This window comes from Ammospiza nelsoni, chromosome 10 (assembly GCF_027579445.1).
Source record: "Ammospiza nelsoni isolate bAmmNel1 chromosome 10, bAmmNel1.pri, whole genome shotgun sequence".
Taxonomy (NCBI): domain Eukaryota; kingdom Metazoa; phylum Chordata; class Aves; order Passeriformes; family Passerellidae; genus Ammospiza; species Ammospiza nelsoni.
Window position 1 is genome coordinate 14,844,598 of NC_080642.1, and position 8,068 is coordinate 14,852,665.

Below are 8,068 nucleotides of genomic sequence, written 5' to 3' on the forward strand. Positions count from 1 at the left end.
GCCACATGGTTCCTGTGAGAGTCCAGGCCCAGCCATCAGTCCCAGAATGAGCATTAAACTTGTCTTCTAGAAAGCAGACATTTGCACACATTGGTGAAGAAATGGTACAAAAACACCTGCAGCCACTTCTGATATTTACAATAGCAGGGAAATATTAGTGATAGTTCAAAGAGTACTGAAAAATTATCCAGAGAGCAGACAACAAGCTAACATAGAATATGAAGCTTCCACAATTCAGCTTATTTAGTTTCTGAAAGAAAAAACACCTGACAAAAGACTGGATTACTTTGAAAAGGTACTTAAATACAGGAAAGAGATCTCGATAGTATAACCTTTTCAACCTGGCTGACAAAGGCAATGCTGTCCATTTGCTGGAAACTGAAGCAAGACAAACCTAATGTTGACATTTCTCAACTGTGAGGGCAATTAAACATTTAAATAGTTTATATCAGCAGAGATAGTGGCTATACATTTGCTTGGGTTTTAAACATGAGATTAGATATACTTTTTAAAGATAGATTTTAACTCAGGTTTGGAAGAAATCCAGTCATGTGTATCAGGTGGTTACTGAAACACTTGAGCTGGTTCCACAGAGAGAAATGAGGGAGTGGTACTGGTGGTCCTGAATATGGGTGTCTGAACATTGTCAAGTGTAGGCTCATCTCACAGACCGTTCAGCACTGAGTGCTCCTCAACTTACAATTTCTTGTTTCTCTGGAGAGGCAGCTTTATCTGATCTTTGTAATGGTGTCATCAGTAATACTTACTTCCCAGAGCACAACAGGAAGAAAACCACCTTGAAAATAAGATATGATGATGATAAAACTGTAAATCATATAACACAAAAAATTCCAAACTTTAAAAATATTGCCTAAGCATACCTGCTAAGTTCTTTTTAAAAATTGTCATGTAGAACTCTGGGGAAAAAATAAAATATGATAGGAGGCAAGATTGTAATTGTTAACAATACAGAAACTCCCGTAGAGGGCAGTTCTTCAGCACAAGGGGATTTTTTTGTGTGTGTTGCTAAAGGGAATTTCACTTTGGCCCATTGGAGAATTCCTGAAAAGTAAAAAGCTATCCCCTTGTTTTCTAGTTTGGGTCTAGGGTGGACCACAGCCTGACACAACTTTGGCACGACTTGGATAGTTCCCTGGGGCTGCTGGAACTTCCAGAGGAGCCTGCCCAGTCTCGTTTGAAAGCAGCTTTTGAATTGCAGGAGACGTACACATCAGGCTCAAATCTGCTTCTTTACCTTCAGCTCAGTTTAAACTGGAATTAGAAGATACACAATAAACTCAGGAAGGAACAACTTCAAAAATATTGTGACTGAAAAATATTTTCTGCTTCATTGTACAAAATACCAAGACACACGTTTTCATGAGAAAAATACGTACAAAAGACTTCCCACTAAAAATGAAAAAGAAAATGTGTGTCATTGTGAGAGTAGAAAGACTACAGAAACAGTTCTTGTGTTTGGGAGTTTGCCAATGAATCAGAAAGGGCTGGTAAAAATACATTCATTGTGCAGAGCCCCCTCACTCTGGAAAGAACTCCTTTATTCACAGAGACAGGATTCTGCTCTCATATATAGCACGATAACTCCTGTGAAGTCAATGGGAGCTGACTTGCATTACGCAGAGATTTTTGCCCAGATATTCAGCATTTGTTTACAGTAGGAACAAGAGACTCTAACTATTGTTGAAAACTATTTCACTGCTTATTTTTAATACAAAGGGTTCAAAGTGAGGAAAGCTCAATTTGTAGGAATTTCATAACTATCAGGGGTTTTATCCATTTTATAACATGTTGTCAGAGTTCAGATTTTTTTCATGGACAAGTAAAAGACCTTCTTAATGAAAACTGGTCTGAAAAGAGATTATAAAAATTAGGTATCTTAATTGGTAAAGCATTTTCTATCCTCTCAAGCTAATACTTTGTAAACAGCAATTGAGTGAGGGACCACAGGTGCTTACTGGCAAAGTCTGTCTACAAGACATCAGTGAAGTACAGGTCTGACACATTAAAAAAAGGGAGCTGGGCAAGACAGCTGGCATTAGTTCATGGATATCTCTGGGATTGGAGCAGAAAGGGCAGGGACAAATGGGAAGGAAGAGGGGCTAAAGGGGGAAAATGAAGCACAAGAGAGGCAGAGTGAGAAGTTTGGAGCCGGAAATTCAGTTTAATGATGAAACTCACATTAATTATCAAGTGCTGCTGAAAGAGGTGGTCCCTCCTCTCCCTATTTCACTGTCTCCAACCCTGGCTGTGATTTTTAGCATTGGTGCTCATTTTACCCCATAATGACCTGATTCAGAGAGCTGAACTGAAAGAAAAGGAACTATACAAGTTTAGTTTCTGACTCAGCTCACAAGGGAGACCAGGACAGACAGTAGGAGGAACGGGACGGACTACCCCTTTCAGTAGCAGCCCACAATTAGATTGGCAGAACCACATCCTGAGTTCAGCAGGGGACTCAGGCAGCAAGCCAAGGAGAAAGCCAGCACTGGCTAAGTCAGGAGACTGAGGCTGAAATGAAGAGTCTATGAGGACAAAACACTGTTGAAAAATTGATGTTGGAGGGAATGAAAGGCCTGGAGAAGTGAGGTCAGGTTTGGAAGGAGGAAGAGGATAGAAAGAAATTGCAGGAGTTTGTCCTTGCTGCAGCATTATGTTCTGCCCTTGAAAATACATTAGAAAATACTAAATTTCACTATTCCTTTGCCACCAAATTTTCTGATGCAAATGATGAGCCAATGTGCATATGTCATTGCCTTCTGCTGTCATAGATAATGACAACTCTTATCAGTAACCAATACAGGCAGCAGGGAAGTCTTTTGCAGTCATCTAATCTTACTGATAAAAGCAGTGGTATCATACCAGCATGGCAGTACTGACATGTCTCTAGGTCATTAAAAAAACAGGAAAAAAAATAAACAAAACCAAAGCAAAACAAGAGAAATTAACTTTGAACACCTGTAAGGCTACAAAATACAGTTTTTAAAAGTTGACTCATACATGGCTAAAGACAAGCAAGAAAGACCAATTTTTTCTCTAAAAGAAATACCTACAAATTCAAAAATCTTTGGCAGACAAAACTTGATTTAAACTGGTTTCAGTCTGGTATGTCTGTTAAGATATCTGTCACATAAAAGTGTTCAGCTTTTTCATTCAGTTTTCCTTCTGTATCTGCATTTCCGTACTGATGTAAATTTTGTCTATACAATGCAGCAGTTTGTACAGATGACTCTGAAATACAATAGCTGCCCCTCTAATTTACTTAAATGGTACTGAGAAATCCCACCATGGGAACTAGAATTTTCAGTTTTCCCAGTCCAGCTTTCTTACCCCAGTTGAGTCACTGAATCCCTTAGTGATCTTGAACAAATAATTTGATTTAATTGCACCCGAATCAAGCCAACGGGACAAGTAAAGTAAAGGGCAGCTCTTCCCTGCAAACCAAACCCCTGCCTGCAGTGGGCCTTCCCCAGCAACCAGCCACGAGTGAAAGTAACACATTTCCCCTTGGGACTACTCTGAGGGACTCAAGCATTCCATATGTGTTTCAAAACCAAGAAGATGGGTTCAAATTTGGTCTTGAAAGATATTTTTGCTAATCCAGTAATTAACATGATGGTTTTGTGTAGAATAAAGAATCTTAAATATTTAGAAGCATATGATTATAGTGTTTTTAAAAGAGTCACTATTACTTAAAACATATTAATTTTCTTGTTCACTTCAAACAGACTAGATCTCAAATGTTACATTTTTTAAACTCTGGTGGCTTACTTAATGAATGCTTGTGACTCATAAGGCCTATTATTAGTCCTTCTGAGCATACATTAGCAAAAAAAAAATTATAGCAAACCAGCTTTTATGTACTGTTTAGCAGAATGTTCACAGTATTATACAGACCATTGCAATGTAGTTCCCCTTTAACTACTAAAATGTGTTGTAATCTACTCCTTTGGGTATGATCCATTTTACTTCCTAATCCAAATAATGTGTGTTACAGATATACACCTTAGTGATGGTGGCATCAAACTGAAGTTATAAAAATGTTGAACCAGCTGCTACACAGGAACAGCTCCTGACTGATATTTTTATCTGGGCTTATTTACTAAGTCTTTGTGAGTATGTCTGCCCCTCAGTGAGAACTAGATTTGTAAAAAAGCCAACCACCTTCCTCTCTCATTAACCACAAATGATACTGCAGATGCTTAGCATTTTTTCCATGAAGTCCTACATCCATCTGTTCCTGATAAATTCACTTGTAGGGAGTATCCCTATAGTAAGTACAATTGTGGAACGCCCACACAAAGTCACAAGGCTTACAAATTGAGATAATATCCCCTTTTCATGCTAGGAAGTTAATCTGTTTATTTATATGATTTTTTGAAAAGGAAAGTGAAAAAAGAGAACTTTGAAAATGAAAAATCAAAGTCAGCATTTTCCTTCTAGTCTGAATTCCACCATTAGTCTATTTTTGGTCTGACTTTTTTACAGCATTTTTGGTAAGACTGTGCTATCCTTGCAGCAAATTATTAAATCATCTTAGAATGATAAACTCTCAGCAATTGATTTTTGTTGATTTTTAACTATCTGTGGTTGTGAAAAGGCAGTAGATACACCACAGTCTATAGCAGAATTTTATTAGAAAGTATTATAGGACTAATAGAAAATAATTGGAATTACATAGGATCTGTGTGCCCATTTCTTTTAGGTTCTGCAGGCTCCTGCATCTTTCATTCCCAGTAAATGCTAGCAGGTTTTTTCCAACAGGGCCACCAATAAAGGCTGTTAATTATTTTTATTTGTATTTTCCAAATTCTCTCACATTTGAAAAAGCACGTACAACCAGCCTCCCTTTCCATTGCTTCCTAATCATAATACAATCTAAAAATGTTTCTTCTACCTCCAGTTGCCAGATGCAATCCTTTGAAAGGAAGGAAATTATCCTTAAACAGAACTTTTAACTTATCTCTATCTACTTTAAGGGCAACAGTGGTTACTACAAGAGGATGGGAAAATAGAAATTTTTTTAAAACATGGCAGCTTGGGAAAGTTTTTTTTAGATTCATACTGCAGACAAAACCAACAAAAATCCACACTTGAGTGCTCACATAATCAGCAAAGCTGCTGTATCTCCTCCCATGCTGGGAGAGATACTTGCCATACACGAATGGAAGTGGTTGAGCAGGAGGAGCAGGATCTAGTTCACTGAAAAATCAAAAGAAAACCCTGTCAAAATGTGATCTGCTATAATCTCAGAGCCTATGAGGAAATCAAATCTTAAACTACAAACAAACCCTGAGTATTAAAAAAGACTCAAATGTTCTACATCCTTGTTATTGCAGATCTCTGCTGCTGTAATTGTAATGGGCACTTTGTTCTAATACCATCAATCTTCATTTTTTATTTATTTGCTAAATTGTTTGCTAACATGAGAAAAAGAAGATAATTTATAATAAAAATCCATCTGCATAGATTTGTGCAAATATAATTGCACATTCTAATGCTCAGACAAGGATGTATTGATTACACCTGAGATCTATTTGTTAACAAATCTGGGGCCATAGAAATGTATTTTTAAAAGTAATTCCACAAGAGATAAAATAAAGTACTAACAGCCATGCTCAGGAGTAAACCTGGTTGTGATTTCTGGCAGAAATCATAGTGCAGCTTCCAGGTGTGGAAGATAATTTATGAGACAGATGAAGGAACTGTGTTTCATAAGAGCTGTGAAGAGCAGAGCTGTGTCCTCAGCATTCAAACACAAACAAAGCACAGCTGGCCACTGCACTGAGCACATCTGGAGTGCTGAGGCTGCTGCACAGCTGCTGTCCTTGCACTGCATGTCAGCATGGACTGCTCAAATTTGGCACATAGAAAAGGTCATTAGCAAGCTTATTAGAGCTTATTAACCAATACTTGAGAGGCATTACTTCCATGTGTAACAGAAAAATACAAAGTTAATCACATTGAAAACACTGAAGTGGCTGCAGAGAAAATGGTTGTCGAGATCACAAGCAATGAATTCATACTCAAGTCCATTATATATTGCCCCAAACAGTGTTCAAATAAATACTACATCAGGAAATACTAAACATCTATCTTAAATTTGACCATGAAATACAATTATAGCTGTCTCCCCCTCCTTGGTAATTGCCAAGTGGTTGGATGAGCTCACTAAGAGCAGATTTTTTTGTTAGATCTTCAACCACTGTCAGGACCCACAGTGGAGTCCAGGTAGGGCAGCTGTAATATGTGTCTTGTAGGTATGTGTTCTGTATTTTAAAATATTCTTAGAAGGAGACCCAATTTCAAAACTTGGTTTTCAATTAGGTCTCTTCATTTAATCATTAAGGATTCATACCACCAAGATCCAAACCCAGTTCATCTTATCTTTGTATACATACCCTTAAGTAAACTGGGAGGCACGTGAGCCACTCACTGGAAACTGTATTTAGGTTGGAGGAGGAATTGTTTATACAGCATAAGGAATTGTCAGCAATTCTTGCTAAATAATGTTCATGAACACAGACCTAAGAAATTCTGGATTTAGGGGAAGCCAGTGAGGATTCAGGTTTTGCCACGAGTGCCATTTCAATAGCAGAAAGACACAAACCCTCATTTGCAGTCCTCAGCCATTGACTTTGAAAAAGCTTGTAACTCTTGCAAAAAATCATAATTTAATTTTAATTTCCTGCATTGTATTAAATTACAAAGGTGTAAGTATTTTACTTTTATTATTGTTGTCTTTCCATTTTAATAAATTTGGGACAGACTTCTTAACCTGGTATTGATGCACAGGTGGAAAATAACAAGTTAATGATGGGACAAAGACTGTATTTATTTTAGTAGCTTTTTTAGTAGCTTTTGCTTTGCTTCTGGCTTATGCAGAGATTCTGAGTGCATTTACAGAGATTTCCAGGGCTGCTTCTGAGCTTTTACCCTGTGAGATACATAACTCTGCTGTTTCCTAGACAAAAGATTTTTACTTATTTTGGGTCAAATAATACATAATAAATCAGTTTGTAGAGACAATGATCTGATAAGGATTCCTATTAAATAAAAAATCCCTTCTTCCATGGTACTTTTCTAAGTTTGTGTTCAGCTTGAGTCAAGTAGTGCAGGGTTCAGTACACTACTTGTTTTGCTTTTCAACAACTAATCTCAGAAGAAATCATTTTGGCACCTCGAAATCTGAATTATTCTTTTATTAGAACTCATGTCTGTTGCTCAAGTCAGAAAAGAAGGACAATGTGTTTTCATAAGGGTGTGTCCTACCATATAGTTAAAATAGGTTTTTTTCTTTCTCTAAGACATTTCCCTGTTCTAAAAAGGGTTAATATAAAGCATAAAGTAAATAAAAATGCTGCAGTCTGAACTTGAAGCAGCAGAATAACCCAAAAAATCCTTAGGGTGTCACTTAGTACTACACAGATAAGCATCTGTGACCACAGAGACCCTTATAAAAAACAAGTATTTTTAATTGAGTTCTTCTGGGCACATATACTGTGCTCTCAAGCTGTTTCCTTGGCTCTCCTTGTGTCTCCCTCCCCATTGCTTTGCTTCTCCAGTGAAATAAAAGCCCTTTATGTTGACAAAACCATTTGTGTTGTCACTAGAAACAGAAATTATACAAATGACTGCGCAGTAATCTATAAATTGTAACTTGAGCAACTGAGAAATTGGTAGGTAAACCATCCCTCTAGAGATGGGTACACAAAAGTTCATTGCAGTTGCTTTGTATGTACAATTACTTTAGGTGCCCTGGCCTTTGCCTGCTGGTTGTAGGCTTCAGGAGAGTTTTCACTTACTGTAAAAAATAAATACATTTCTTCTAAACAGTCCAAATATTTTCATCTAGGTGACCCATAGATGTGTGGCAAAGTCTGAAACATTTATTCATTCTTATCTATCAGTTCTGCTGGAACATGCATTAATTGCAGTCTGCTAGCTATATAAAGGAAAAAACAAATTAATATAGAGGGTTGTTCACTTGATTTACTATAAATCAGAAAGTATTTCCAAGGAGAAAAGAAAGATTCATGCAGTATTTGCT